This window comes from Alexandromys fortis, unplaced genomic scaffold (assembly GCF_014885135.2).
Source record: "Alexandromys fortis isolate MF-2015 unplaced genomic scaffold, M_Fortis_MF-2015_v1.1 scaffold_57, whole genome shotgun sequence".
NCBI lineage: Eukaryota > Metazoa > Chordata > Mammalia > Rodentia > Cricetidae > Alexandromys > Alexandromys fortis.
Window position 1 is genome coordinate 8,066,435 of NW_026067941.1, and position 15,285 is coordinate 8,081,719.

Consider the following 15,285-nt stretch of genomic DNA (forward strand, 5'->3'; position numbering starts at 1 on the left):
TGCCTGCATGTGTGTCTGTATATCAAATGCATGCCCGGTGCCCACAGAGGTCAGAAGAAGGCCTCTGATGCCCTGGGACAGGAGTTACAGACAGTTGCTAGTTGCAGTATGGATACCGAGAGCTGAATCCAAATCGTCTCCCAGGTCCTTTGGAAGAGCAGCCAATGCTGAACAACTGAGCAATCTCTCCAGCCCCCTGCATCTCATTTCTTTTCTTTTTTTTTTTTTAGTTTTGTGAGACAGGGTTTCTCTGTGGTTTTAGAGCCTCTCCTGGAACTAGCTCTTGTAGACCAGGCTAGTCTCGAACTCACAGAGATCCACCTGCCTCTGCCTCCCAAGTGCTGGGATTAAAGGCGTGCGCCACCACCGCCCGGCCTGCATCTCCTTTCTTAAACACCCCACCCCCCACCCCCAACTAACTGTAAAGAAAAGATGAAATAAAAGCCGGGAGGAATGCATATATTAATACAAGCAGTCGGAACTGGGAATGCTCTCCCTGCCAGGCAAGTTTCTCCTCTAGCTGGACTCGGGTGTTGTGTAATTTTTACTGGAGCAATTTGAACAAACGTCTATTGATCTCACCTACAGCGCTGGCCACAGAGCAAAGGAACCTTCGTACCCAAGTCTAGCTTAGTGAGTTGACGGGGTGAGCTTCAGCGGAGTGGGTGAGGACTTACTTATAGGGACGTGGGTGAAGGGTTCTTATAGGAGCGTGGATGACTCAAAGGCAGCTGCATCCCTGAAAAGCCCACTCCAGCAGGCTGATGACTCACAAAAGCTGCATCCCTGGAGCTCCCTGTGTGACCTGTAGGGCTCAGCGAGCTGCAGGTCTCTCCTTGCCTGGAGTTGTTACTGCTTTTATAACCTCAGAGCCGGGAGGGGAAGCTTGAGGCCTGTTAGTTTCAGGAAATTCTTGAGGCTTGTAAGTTTGGCTTATTTCCTGAATCTTAAGGAGTCTTCCCCAGAAAGGAATGGATAGCCAAACAAAAGACAGGGTTTTAGCCTTTCCCCTTCCCCTAGTAAGGGGTTCACTGGTGCGGGGGTGGGGGGTGGGTGGGGGTGGGGGTGTAGGTAGGGGTGGGGGGTGGGGAGGTGGGAGGGCTAAACACAGACAGAACAACCTGTGCAACAACAACAACATTGTTTGAGCCCTGATAGCCGAGGGAGGGCACATGAATGTCTCTTTAGAGTGTTTTCTCTCCCTCCAAGGTAGCTACAATTTCCTTCAGATTTCTGACTTTAATTTTGGGGAATCTGGATTGCTATGTTGTACTTGGTGTGTAAACTAAACATCCTCAGCAGAGGGGCTAGGGAGATGGCTCAGTGGTTCAGAGTACTGTCTGCTTTTACAGATGACCTGGGTTTTGTTCCTAGCCACCCACATGGCACTTTCCCACCACCTGTAGTTCTGTTTTGTTTTCTTTTTTTGAGAAAGGGTTTCTCTGTGCAACAGCCCTGGCTGTCCCAGAACTAGTTCTTGTGGACCAGGCTGGCCTTGAACTCACAGAAGTCCACCTGCCTCTGCCTCCCGAGTGCTGGGATTAAAGACTTGGGCTACCACTACAAGGTGTGTAATCCAGTTCTAAGGAATCTGATGCCCTCTTCTGGCTACCTCAGACTCCAGCGCTCATGGTACACATGCAGAATACAAGGAAGAGCCAGTGTTGGAAGGCGTACAGTGTCAGGTAATTATCAGGGGTGAACAGAGACACAGCTGTCTGCTGTCACCACCATCAGTTACCCAAGAAATGTCCTAGTTTTTAGCTCCCTCACCCCAGACCAAAGCAGGCTTATTTACTGCATCTATTCATTCATCTTTGAGACTTGGCTTGGTTCTAACTCTGGCGTTGCAGAGTAGCAGAGGACGACCCTGAGGTTTTGATCTCCCTGCCTCCACTGATGAGAGCATAGGTGTGTGCTACTATGCTTAGTCTGTGCGGTGTTTTGTCTTTTAGAGACGGGGTCTCATGTATCTCTGGCTGGTCTAAAACTCAGAGAGACGAGCCTGACTCTGTCTCCTGAATGCAGGGTTCGAGGGCATGCACCATATGTCCACTTAATGTGCTTTGTCTGGCTGTCCTGGAGATCACTGTGTAGACCAGGCTGGCCTTGAATTTAGAGATCCATCTGCTTCTGCTTCCCAAATGCTGGGATTAAGGGTATGCCTGGCTGAAAGTGATGTCTGTATAAATATTCTGATGAACATAAAGTACCTCTTTTATTTTTCTTAAAGATGTATTTGTTTGTTATGTACACAGTGTTCTGCCTGAGGGCCAGAAGAGGACACCAGACCTCATTATGGATGGGAATTGAACTCAGGTCCTCTGGAAAAGCAGCCCGTGCTCTTAACCACTAAGCCATCTTTCCAGCCCATTTTTTATTTTATTTTTTAACAAACAAATAGGTCTTATTTATTAGGTTTGAAAGCATTTAGCTGTATAAAATTTATAGGAAAAAGGGCCATATTTGAAAACATACAAGAATCAAAGCAGAACACAGGACTGTAATGAACAGAGCCACAGAATGGACTAAAGAGCTGTATACAGTCAATCCCTTTGTTAAAGATTTATTTATTTATTTATTATGTACACAGTGTTCAGCCTCCATGTTTGCCTGCACACCAGAAGAGGGTACCAGATCTCGTTACAGATAGTTGTGAGCCACCATGTGGCTGCTGGGAATTGAACTCAGGACCTCTGGAAGAGCAGTCAGTGCTCTTAACCTCTGAGCCATCTCTCCAGCCCCTAGGGTCAGATTCTTTAGTACTAACTTAAACCTGTCCCGATGGCAGATGTATTCACTCTTCAAGGTACAAGGAGCTGCTACTCAGGGCAGAGCCCACTGTTTCAAAATTGGGAACCCTTGGTCAGAGCACACTGATAAATCAGGGTTGATGAACACAGTCAGGGTGTGTCCCCCTAGCCTATGTGGTCTGTGACAGCAAGCGTACACAGGCAAAAAGGCTTGGGAACATCGACACACTGTGAATCTTGTCAGATGTAAAGAAAGACTTCAGATTCTTTGGACAAATAGTTGGAGGTCTCTGTATAAATTTGCTGGTGCTGTCACTGCCTCCGATGTTTCTCTCTTCTAATGAAGTCAAATGAGATGGGCCCACAAGATGCCCTGCTGGGATGTAATCTTTAATCAGGAGTCAGCAAGTCCTAGATGCTTTCTCCAAATTTCACTTTTACTAAAAGGTCTCTGTAAAAACAATCTTTCAAATCCTCTTGCCTCAAAATAATTTCAGAAGAAAGGCCATTATGCCAGTGCTGAAGGGGTGTCCCTGCAGTCTGTGGCTAGCCTGCCAACAAACTGTTAATCCCACCCAGGAAGAATAAGACCACTACACACAGTTTAAAGCCAAATTTGAAGCAAGCTTTAGTTAAATACTGGCCAGGTGGATGGGCTCTGACCAGGTCCATACCCAGGTTTCTGGGAAATGGCCCAGAGTCACAGTTTGCAGGGGTTTAAAACGGAAAAGCCCATAATTCATCGCTTTTCCCATCAGGTCCAATCAGGGAAATGCATACATCCTGACGTCTCTCCAGCGTACATCCAATCAGGAGCAAGAGTACATTCTGATGTATTTCCTGCATGTGACCCTCCTGCCCACTTGTGATCAAGCACATCAGATGGGTCAAACAAACGTTTAGGGGAGTGAAAAACATGAGACTTATTTTCTCCCATAAACAATGGCCTCCAAGAGCAGGATGGTGGTGCACAGGCCTTAATCCCAGCACTTTGGAGGCAGAGGCAGGCAGATTTCTATGAGTTCGAGGCCACCCTGGTCTACAAGAGCCAGTTCCAGAACAGGCTCCAAAGTTACAGAGAAACCCTGTCTCGAAAAAAAAAAAAAGTGCTGGAGTTCAGGCTGTAGCACCTACCCTGGGCGAGTCACAAGTTCCAAGAGTTTGGATACACTGCTTCTGGTCTCTATACCCCTTCTCCCCCCTGCTTCCACACACAAACACAACACACACGTAAATAAAATAAATCTTAAAAAAAAATAAAATAAAACATTCGGGCTAGAGAGATGGCTCAGAGCCTAAGAGCACTGGCAGCTCTTCCGGAGGTCCTGAGTTCAATTCCCAGCAACCACATAATGGCCCACAACCATCTGTCGTGAGATCTGGTGACCTCTTCTGGCATGGAGGTGTACATGCAGGAGGAACATTGTATGCATAATAAATAAATTAATCTTTTAAAAAAATAAAAAATATAGAACATTCTAGTCACCTACAGTCAAGGTAGGCTTAGGGATGCATTTCCCCCTTCTCTTTGGAGTCCTGGAGTCCCTCACATAGACAAGTGTCCAATGGGATTGTTTCTTCTGTCATGTATTTTCAACCTCTGTCAGGTCAGTTAGAACAGATGAAGACTGAGATACAAAAATTGTAATAGCTCTGGTCTCTGATCCGTGGGATCATGTCCTACAGATGACAAGGAATGAAGTCCATACTAGATAGAGCATGGAACAAGCGTGTTTATTAGAAAGAGCTGGGAGGTGGCGGTGGCTCATGCCTTTAGTACCAACACTTCGGGAGGTAGCAGCCGTGGATCTCTGTGAGTTTGAGGTCAGCCTGCTCCACAGAGTGAGTTCCATGTGGCAAACACTGTGTGATTTCAAGTTGTCACACAACAAAGCAAACAGCAGTGAGGAGAGGGGGAAAGGGTGACTTCCTCCTGGTACACAAGGTGACGGATCACTTTCTGGTTCTGGAGCTGTCATAAACCAATCCAGTTATCTGAAGGCCATTAAGCAGGGGGACTTTGGTCCAGGGAGTCCTGCAGGCAGAGAGAGAGAGAGAGCTTTGACCCCCCAGAGCTCCTGCAGCTGAGATTGTCAGTGTTTTTTCAGAGGGTCAGGGTCTTGCTGGGACTATACCGTAACGGAGTTCCCCTGTCCCCTGCCTTAGAATGGCACCTAACAAGAGAGTTTCAGCTGCTGGAGAAATGGCTTAGCGTTCACATGCTGTTCTTGCAGAGGACCCTTGTTCTGTTCCTAGCACCCACATGGAGCAGCTTACAACTGCCTGGAACTCATTTCCAGGGGATCCGATGCCCTCTTCTGGTGTCCGTGGGAACCTGCACACATATGTGGCATTCACACACATATAAATAAAACCACATACTTACTTTTAAAAAAATTATTTATTTATTTATTATATACACAGTGTTCTGCCTCCATGTATGCCCACATGCCAGAAGAGGGCACCAGATCTCATTACAGATGGTTGTGAGCCACCATGTGGTTGCTGGGAATTAAACTTAGGACCTCCAGAAGAGCAGTCATTGCTCTTAACCTCTGAGCCATCTCTCCAGCCCCCATACTTACTTTTTAAAGTTTTTTTTTAATTGTGTGTGTGTGTGTGCATGTGCATGTGTGTAAGAGTTGTGTGTGAATGAATGCTGGTAGGCACAGTTTAGAGATGTTGGGTTTCCTGGGAGTTGCAGTTACCTGCAGTTGTGAGCTGCCTGATGTGAGTGCTGGGAACTGAATTTGGGTTCAGCACTATAGCGGTGTGAACTCTAAAGCACTAAGCCCCAAAACAAAAACAACAAAAGGAAGTAGTTCAATTCATAGTGCATCCACACAGTAGGAATTTTCCCCAGTGCCACCAAGGTAACCATGGTAACGTATTACTCTTCCTTCCTTCTTTCCTTCTTTTTTTTTTTTTTTTGTTTTTGTTTTTGTTTTCTGATTCTGAGACAGGGTTTCCTTTTGTAGCTCTGACTGTCCTAAAACTATCTGTAGACCAAGCTGGCTTCAGAGATCCACATACTTCTACCTCCCAAGTGCTGGGAATAAAGGCATGTGCCACCACTGCCTGGCCTCTTTTAATGTATTCAGTGATATGTACGTGTACATGTACGTGTGTACATGTATTGAGTGCTGGTACCCTCAGAGCCCGGAGGTGTCAGATTTCTTGGAGCTGGAGTTACAGGTGGTGCTGGAAATTGAACTGGAATCCTCTGTATAAGCATTGATTGTGCCCAGTGAGCCATTGCCAAACCTGAGAATCGTGAGAGAAAGATCAGTTCCACAGTGTTTGAGCCAAATTTGAAGCAAGCTTTAAAACAATACTGGCCAGGATGATGGGCTCTGGCCAGGGCCATTTCCTGGTTCCCAGGAAATGTATAGTCACGTTTTCCCAAGGCTTACATGGCTCAGCACCCATAGGTCACTCTATTTCCTTTCCATCGGGCCCAGGGGCAAACATACATCCTCATGTATTTCCTGTCTATGTACCTCTTACCCACATGTGATCAAGCATATCTGATACAGGTGGGGCAAACAAACACACAACAAACAGAAACTCATTCTTTTTTCTTTTCTTTCTTTCTTTCTTTCTTTCTTTCTTTCTTTCTTTCTTTCTCTCTTTCTTTCTTCCTTTTTCTTTCTTGTTTTTGTTTGTTTTTCAAGACAGAGTTTCTCTGTAGCTTTGGAGCCTGACCTGGAACTAGTTCTGTAGACCAGGCTGTTTTCAAACTCACAGAGATCCACCTGCCTCTGCCTCCTGAGTGCTGGGATTAAAGGTGTGCGCCACCACCACCTGGCCAGGAACTCATTCTTAACTGTCTTAGCTGCAAATAGAACCCTTAACCTGCAAGGTATTTTTCCTGTTTTGGTCTCTGTTAACTTGCAAGGTTTATTGTTCTTGTTCCTGTGTTGCCACACGATCTCTCCAGAGTCCTCTGTTTCTATTTCTAACCACATGTTCCAGGGTTAGTTCTTTGCCAGCGAGAGCCCTCTAAACTTAAGTCCTCACCTGTACCATAAAGACAATGTCAAAACAGGCTATGTAGAAAGCACATAAAAGGAGCAGTCTGCCAAACAAAGCCAAACTTTCCCGTTGCAGGACCTACAGTGATTCAGTGAATAGGTTAACCAAGCCTTTGAGCCACCCTGTGGTTGCTGGGGATTGAACTCAGGACCTTTGGAAGAGCAGGCAATGCTCTTAATTACTGAGCCATCTCTCCAGTCCCTAACCAAGCCTTTGAAATGAACATTTCCAATGTACCTTCTTCCCAGCTGAGCACTAGGAACACAAAACGATGGTTGGCACTGTGAGCTTTTACCAGGGACTCTCCATACACAGGAACGGTCAAAATCCAAAATGCCTCCTTTCTTTACCAATGAATAAATAGGCATTTCTTTTTCTTCTTTCTTTTTTTTGTTTGTTTGTTTTTGTTTTTCGAGACAGGGTTTCTCTGTAGCTTTGGAGCCTGTCCTGGAACTAGCTCTTGTAGACCAGGCTGGCCTCGAACTCACAGAGATCCACCTGCCTCTGCCTCCCGAGTGCTGGGATTAAAGGCGTGTGCCACCACCGCCCGGCTGTTTTTTTTTTTTTTTTTGAGACAGGGTTTCTCTGTGCAGTTTTGAAGACTGTTCTGGAACTCTCTCTACCTCCCAAGTGCTGGGGTTAAAGGCACACGCCACTACCTCCCAGGCAACTATGCTTTTATAGCCAATTGACATCCAAGGTCAGTGAATGAGGGGGAAACACGCTGCAACTGAGAATCCCCTTGTTTTCCCATCCAGAGTATCAGCCATGAGTCTGCCTCGTAACGATGCCCCAGGGGCACCAGATGTGTAAGTCTCTCTTTTTAAAATTCTTTATTTTTAAGTGTGTGTGTGTGAGAGAGAGAGAGAGAGAGAGAGAGACAGGGAGAGAAGTTTGTCATATGTCCATGGAGTCTAGAGGTCTGGGATCTCCTGGGGCTGCAGTTACAAGCAGCTCAGCCACTTGTCATGGGTACTGGGAACTGAACCACAGTCTTCTATAAGAGCGATACATCTCTTACCCACTGAGCCATCTCTCCAGTCCTGATTCACAAAACTTAAAATAGATCAGGAAATATCAATAAAGGGGAATTCATTTTTTACCGTTTGGTAAAAAGGTGCTGAGGAAAGATCCCTGCTGTTTCTGTGACAGGCTAACAATGTCACACAGAAGATGCAAAAAGCCACGTGTGGAGGTGTACACCTTTAATGGGAACACAGGGGGCAGAGGCAGGAAGATTCAAGTCTGGTTTACATCATGGGTTCCTGGCAAACCAGGGCTTCATAGAGAGATGCTTTGGAAAAAGAGACAAAAGCCAGGAACTGCAGATGTATTGATTAAAGCTGTCAGAAGTGTGTGAACTCTCTCCTAGTGAGGCATGTCCTTCCTCCACCTGGACTCAGAGACCTCACTGTCGTCCCCCCCCCCCCCCCCCCCCCCCCCCCCCCCCCCCGTTGGATTCCTGGGGAAATTACTGAGGCATTGTTTCAATACTCTGATAGGCAAAGGAAGGGCTCATGCATGTCTCTCAAAGATCTCCCTTGCCAGGCTGTTAGAGGCTCAGAGTCCTCATCGTGCCCAGTGTAGAAACAGATTTTATGGCCCATTTTCAGTATGGGATGGGCTTAGGGTGCTTCGGAGTCACAGAGGTGCAGGAGATGTTTGTCTTCTCCCCCGTTAGCTGGGGGCTAGCATCTGTTTGTCTCCGAATTCTGAGAGCTAGTACCCAGGATGGGATGGAGTGGGGGGGGGGGTGTTAATCCCAAAGACAGGAGGAGAAAGACCAACGATGCAAATGATCATGGCCAAATTAATTAAAGCAAGCAATTAATTAAATTAAAGGAAGCTTTTTTATTTGTGCATACAAGTTACCTCCGTGCAAGTCAGGGTTCAAGAGGTATTGGATGTGAGGAAGATAAGGCCCAGGGGTAGGGGCTTCCAGATGGGGGATTTGGCAGGCAAAGTAGACGTGGTTACAGGAGCAGGACAAACATGTTAGTCCTTACAACCTCTCGACACAAAGACATGGGTTGCAAGGTGACCATAACAAGGTAGTCATGGTCATAGCATGGTAGTCATAGGTGGTCAGGTAACTGTTGCAGGATATTCCTTTACACAGTGTGAAGATGTGCCACCATGGTTGGTTTAACAAAGAGGTGACTGTCCAAAGCTAAGCAGGAGGAGGTTAGGCGGGTCTTCTGGGGACAGAGAGAACTCTGGGAAGAAGAAGGTGGGGTTGCCAGCCAGATGCAGAGGAAGCAGCACGGGCAGTATGGAGGCGTGAGGTAATGAGCCACGCAGCAGAATGCAGATTAAAATACAAGAGTTAATTTAAGTTATAAGAGCTTGTAAGGCCTGCGTTACTCTCGGTACAGTTCGCAAGCCACGCGAACCGGGAAAGGGCCTGGAGATTGAAAGAACACCTAAGAGACCTGGGTCATTGGAAAAGAGATCAGTGGAATGCCGTTAATTCAAGTTTATGAAAATCCTTATAAAGGCACGTGGAAAATTGCCACACCCAAGATGGAGTAAACAATGCCCTATAGCTAATCACCAGGTGGGGCAGAGGGAAGTACAGGAACAAACAGAATGTTTTAGCTGGCTGTCCCGAAACTGTCCTCAAGTTGAAACCCGGGAGCAGGGGCAGACCCATGGGCCCTACAAGAGCTAGTGGGACAAACTAGGATAAGGCTGGACTTTCATAATAAGTCTCCAGGTCATTATTTGGGAGCTGTCTGTACAGCTTTGACAAGAACCCTGCTTGGCCTTCTTCCTGTCTCCTGCCCATATCTTCCAGATAGAGCCTCTCTGGGACCCTGGAATAACTGGCCCTGCCAGGCGGGTTACAACCCTAGACTGAGTAACCCGCCAAGGCAGACTACACAAAGGTAGGGCTTGGAAGATGGTTAGAAATAACTTTTTTTTTTTTTTCGAGATAGGATTCCTCTACAGCCTCAGCTCTCCTGGAACTCGCTTGCTTTATACATAAGGCTGGCCTTGAAGTCACAGAGATCCATCTACCTCTGCCTCCCAACTTCTGGGATTAAAGGTGTGCCACCACCGGCTATGAACACTTATTTTTTTCTTCAAGACAGGGTTTCTCTGTAGCTTTGGAGCCTGTCCTGGCACTAGCTCTTGTAGACCAGGCTGGCCTCGAACTCACAGAGATCCACCTGCCTCTGCCTCCCGAGTGCTGGGATTAAAGGTGTGCGCCACCACCGCCCGGCTTATGAACAACTTTTTGAAACAAAAACGTGATTGGCATTCCTAGAACAGGCGGTACAGGGGCATAGTCCAATCACAGCTTAATCATAAACAGGAACGAAGCTAGTTTGTCTGTACTATAAAATGGCTTTTAAGCCTAAAATGGAGGCAGGCTGGTTCTTCAGGGGCAGTTACATGTCTCAAGTTGTTCATTGGATAAGGTTTTATGTCCTAGGCCAGTGAGATGGGACGTTGGGGGTGTGGAAGTCCCAGCCTGTAGAAGAGACACAAATTTCTCTCCATCTGAGGCCGTATGAAAATGTCTTCTGTCAAATCATTATTCCAGTCATTTTTGCATTTTCTTTACACTGGTAACCCTCTCTGCAAAGCTGTTTTCGGGTGGGCATGACACATACCTTCAATCCCAGCACTCAGGAGGCAGAGGCAGGGCGATTCTATGACATTGAGACCAGCCTGATGGACAGTGAGCTCCAGGCTGGTTAGGGATACATAGTGAGGGCCTGATTCAAAACAAAACCAAACAAATAACTCACGGGAAATCAAACAATAACAAATCTGCCTAATTTTTCCTAACCTCTTGAATTTGGTACCCAATTTTCAGCATCACCAGCTTCACCATGAGTCCTGGTAATAGATGCTGCTGCCACCTTGCACGCAGGACCACTCTGCTATCTCTGGTCCTGCTGATGAGGCAGGGAGGCAGCTTTGAGAGCAGCCTCAATCCAGAGCTCCTGACCCCACGGCTCCAAAGGAAACTGGGTGGGCAGGGGCCATCCTGGCTACATGGTGGCCAATCCCTAACGCTCTGCTGCTCTTTTCGCTGGTGTTGTGAGCACGGGACTGTTCCACAGTCCCTTGCTCAGTGCTGGATCTGGGTGAACCTGCCAATCTGAGTTCTCCTCCAGAAGAGCCTGCTAGTCCAGACTCCCCAGGGGGTGAGGGAACTACCCCTGCCAGGAAGGGACCACAGGCTGCGAGGTTTGCTCGTAAAACTCAAAGCTGTCCTCACAGAATTTTTGCTGGGCTCAATTAGGAAACAGAAAGAAAGAGTGGCCAGGTAAGGGCCACAGGGAAGCTGGCACCGGGCCACTTAATTGTAGCCAGAAGTTGGCAGCTGAACTCCACTTAGGGCCTGGGTGACGCCAAGGTGTGGTCACTGGAGAGCCAGGGAGCACAATTAATTGGCCTCGACAGGTGCCTCATTTTGCTTTTTTCTGACCTTGCCTCTGGTCAGGCTTGGAGTGATCCCACCCACCCACCACAGTCTACCTGGCAGGGACCACTGCAAAACGGGTGTGCGTTCTGTTTTGCAGGAAGGAAAACATTTGGGAATGCAAGAGAGGTTGTAACTGAACACCATGAATGTACTGGACGCCCCTGAATTTATTTATTTATTTATTCTAAAAATTTGGGGGCTGGAGAGATGGCTCAGAGATTAAAAGCAATGACTGCTCTCCTAGAGGTCCTGAGTTCAAGTCGCAAGAACCACGTATGATGGATGATATCTCACAACGATCTATAGTGAGATCTGGCACCCTCTTTTGGCCTTCAGGCACACATGCAGGCAGAATGCTGTATACATAATAAATAATCTTTTTTTAAAAAATGGCTAATTTGATGTCCTGTGACTTTCATTGAAATCAAATAAGGAAATAGGAATGAAGAATAATATCAAGACTGCAGGAGTGTGCAGGCTTATTGTGTATTGGCCTGGGATTGGGAAAACAAAGACATGAGAGCCTGAGAATATACCATGTCCCTCAGTCTCTGCAGCCCCTTTGCTCTGACTTCACCCTCACCAAGACCCTAGAATTCTTTATGGGGTCTTCTTTGTAGCATCTGTGGTACAGGGCTTGCTTAGCATGCTGCAGGTATCTGGGTACCTGGGATGAAGGAAAAAACTGTCTCCAGAAACCAAAGGGAGAAAGCCTCTCCCTTTGAAAAAGAATGCCATTCACTTACTGGTTTTTATGGTTGTTTATATTTTCTCTTTTTGTCAAACATTCAAAAAATTGTGAGTGTATGCATGCAAGTGCCCTAGAAGAGGGCATTATCAGCCCCCTACACCGGAGCTGGAGTTATAGGCAATTAATTGTGAGCTTCCTGCTTGGGTAGCAGGAGCTGAACTCTGGTCCTCTGCAAGAGCAGCGACTGCTCTTAACTACTGATCCATCTCTTCAGCATCTGTCTGTTTTGATTTTTTTCCCCATTTTAAGTGTATGCATTGTGTGGGTAGTTGCCTTTATTTGTTTGAAGTGTGTGTGCGTGTGTCTGTGTGTATACACACGTGTGCTATGGTCTGTTTGTGGAAGTCAGAGGACAATTTGTAGGAGTCGGTTTTCTCTTTCTAGATGCGGGCCTGGTACTGGCACCTTCCTCCTTGAGCTAGCGCATTAAGATCTAACTGAGCTCCACCTTATTTTTTGTTTTATTCTATCACTTATTCATGTCCGTGTTTATGTATACATGATGTGAGTGTAAGTAACAATAGAGGCCAGAAATGGACATTGAATCTCCTAGAGCTGGAATTATAGCCAGTTGTGAGCTGCCATGTGGTCCTTTGGAAGAGCAGCCAGAGTTCTTAACTGCTGACCCACTGTTGCTCCATAGCCCCCATGTAGTGGCTCTTTCTTTGGACCATCAGCTCCTGAATCATGACAGGGAGACTTTTTTTAAAAATTTATTATTAATTATTATTATTATTTTATATTCACTGGTGTGAGGGTCAGATACCCTGGAACTGGGGTTACAGACAGTTGTGAGCCACCATGTGGGTGCTGGGGATTGAACTCAGGACCTCTGGAAGAGCAGCTCTTAACCGTTGAGCCATCTCTCCAGCCCTGAGAATTCTTATTAAGTATGAAAGTTTGGCCTTAGCTTAGGCTTGTTCTCAATTAGCTCTTAAACCTTAAATTAACCCGTTTATATTAATATACATTCTGTCATGTGACTCATTACCTCTCCTCAGAACCACATGCTCAACTTCGTCTGTCTGTCTGGCAAACCTCGTACGTCAGATTCCTATCCAGAGTTCTTATCTCTGCCCGGAAGTCCCCCCATCCAGTCAGCTCCTTATTAACCAATCAGAAGGTGCCTTGGGCAGGTGAGGTAAACAGGGACACATCAGTAAGCAGTGTACAGAGAGATTACCCACACACATTTTTTTTTTTGTTTGTCTTGTTGTTTTGGGACTCACCTATTAGGTTGGATGGCCACTTGAGGCAGAGGAACCTGCCTGTTCCCACTTCCCTAGTGCCAGGATTACAAATACACAAATGTCACAAGGTCTGGATTTACATTTATTTATTTATCTGTTTGTTTATTCGTTTATGGTTTTCTTAGACAGGACTTCTCTGTGTAACAGTCCTGGCCACCCTAGAACTCGCTTTGTAAACCAGGTTGGCCTCGAACTCACAGAGATCTGCCTGCCTCTGCCTCTGGGATTAAAGGTGTCCACCACCACCACCCGGCAAGGCCTGGACTTTTGAAACATGGTTTCTGGGGATTGAACTCAGGTCCTCATGCTTGCACAGCAAGAACTGTACTATTTTACTAACTAGGCTTTTTTCCCCATAGCTTCCCCACCCCCCCTTTTAAACAGGGTCTCATTTTGTAGCATGGCAATCCTCCTGCCTCTACCTTCCAATGCTGTTATCTTAATCACGAGCCCCATGTCTGGCTGGACATGCTGTGGTTCCAAATGGCAGAGGGAAGCTTGATGATTCAGGCAGTAAACATGATGTAGGGGGCCAGGCAGTGGTGGCACACTCCCAGTACTTGGGAGGTAGAGGCAGGCGGATCTCTGTGAGTTTGAGGTCAGCCTGGTCTACAAAGTGAGTTCCAGGACAGCCAAGGCTGTTACACAGAGAAACCCTGTCTTGAAAAACAAAACAAACAACAACAACAAAAGATTTAGGGGGACACACAGACACCTTACTTATTTTGAGACAGAGTCTCTGTATGTGGTTCTGGCTGTTGAGGAACTTGCTTTTTGATCACATTGGCCTGGGAACTCAGAACCACCTGCCTCTGTTTCCTGAATGCTGGGATGAAGGTTGTGGACCACCAGGCTCCACAAAAGACACTTTTTCTTTTTTGTTTATTTTTCAAGACTGGGTTTCTCTGTGTAGCTTTGTAGCCTGTCCTGGCACTCGCTCTGTAGACCAGGCTGGCCTTGAATTCAGAGACCTGCCTGCCTCTGCCTCCCAGAATGTTTGCCTTTTAATAGGAGCTATAGGACAGTTTTGGATGAGAGCCTCATACGGAAAGATGTAAAGACCGGGAGAGGGGTCACCGCCATCATCTACCACACCATGTATTCCAGCACTATAATCTGTCCCGTGATCAGGTGTGGTGGTGCAACCTGTGGTCCTAGTACTGGGGAGGTTCAGGCAGGATTTTGGCAAACTCAAGGCCAGCATGACAATATCACCCCCCCCCCACCAGAACAAGCAAGCAGGAACACAGAATCGGACCCTGACTGTGAGCAGTCATTGCAAAGTTACTGCTTTTTCTCTTCTCTCTCTCTCTCTCTCTCTCTCTCTCTCTCTCTCTCTCTCTGCTCTAACTCTTGTGGTTCTTGGTCTAATCTGCTGCTTTGCGTGTCTATGGGTAATGTTTGTTGATTTTTTAAAACTTACGCAATTGTGACGGAAGGTATTTGGACAGAAGAGGCAGTCGTGTTCTGATACACTAACCAGGCTAGAGCTAACGTGCTGTATCCTCATGACCTGTATGTGTTCTTCCTACGAGTATATTTCAATATGTATGTAATATAGTCACATACACATTAATTTCTTTGTAAATGTTTTACTCCATTTGTGTTTGCATGTGTGCCTGAGCACACGGTACGACATATGTGGAGGTCAGAGGGCACCTTGTGGGACCAGGGTGGACGGGGGACTGAAGTCAGCTGGTCAGGCCTGGTGGTAGCAAGTGTTTCAACGGGCCAGGCCATGTTGCTGTTCTTATTTTATGAATGTGTTAAAAGCCAACTCACCAATCCTTTAAAGAATTAGGAACTAACGTGTGACGTGTGCGTGGTTAGGGGCACCTGTGGCACGGCACATGTGGAGGTCTAAGGACAACGTTGTGGGGTGGGTTCTCTCCTTCCACCTTTCTGTAGCTCGTAGAGTCTGACTTCAGGCTGCCAGACTGCAGCGCCTTCGCCTGCGGAGCCGCCTCGCTGGCCCGATTCTTGATTCTTTACGCAGGCAGCGTGTTTCTCTTTAATGTGACGAACGCTGGAAAAAAAGTCTCCTCATACACGTGG

At 46.7% G+C, this 15,285-nt stretch overlaps 1 pseudogene; it reads right to left on the reverse strand.

Moving 5' to 3' along the window:
• Positions 1-2,414: 2,414 nt before the first annotated feature.
• Positions 2,415-3,496, reverse strand: LOC126505212 (phosphatidylinositol-glycan biosynthesis class X protein-like; annotated as a pseudogene).
• Positions 3,497-15,285: the final 11,789 nt, after the last annotated feature.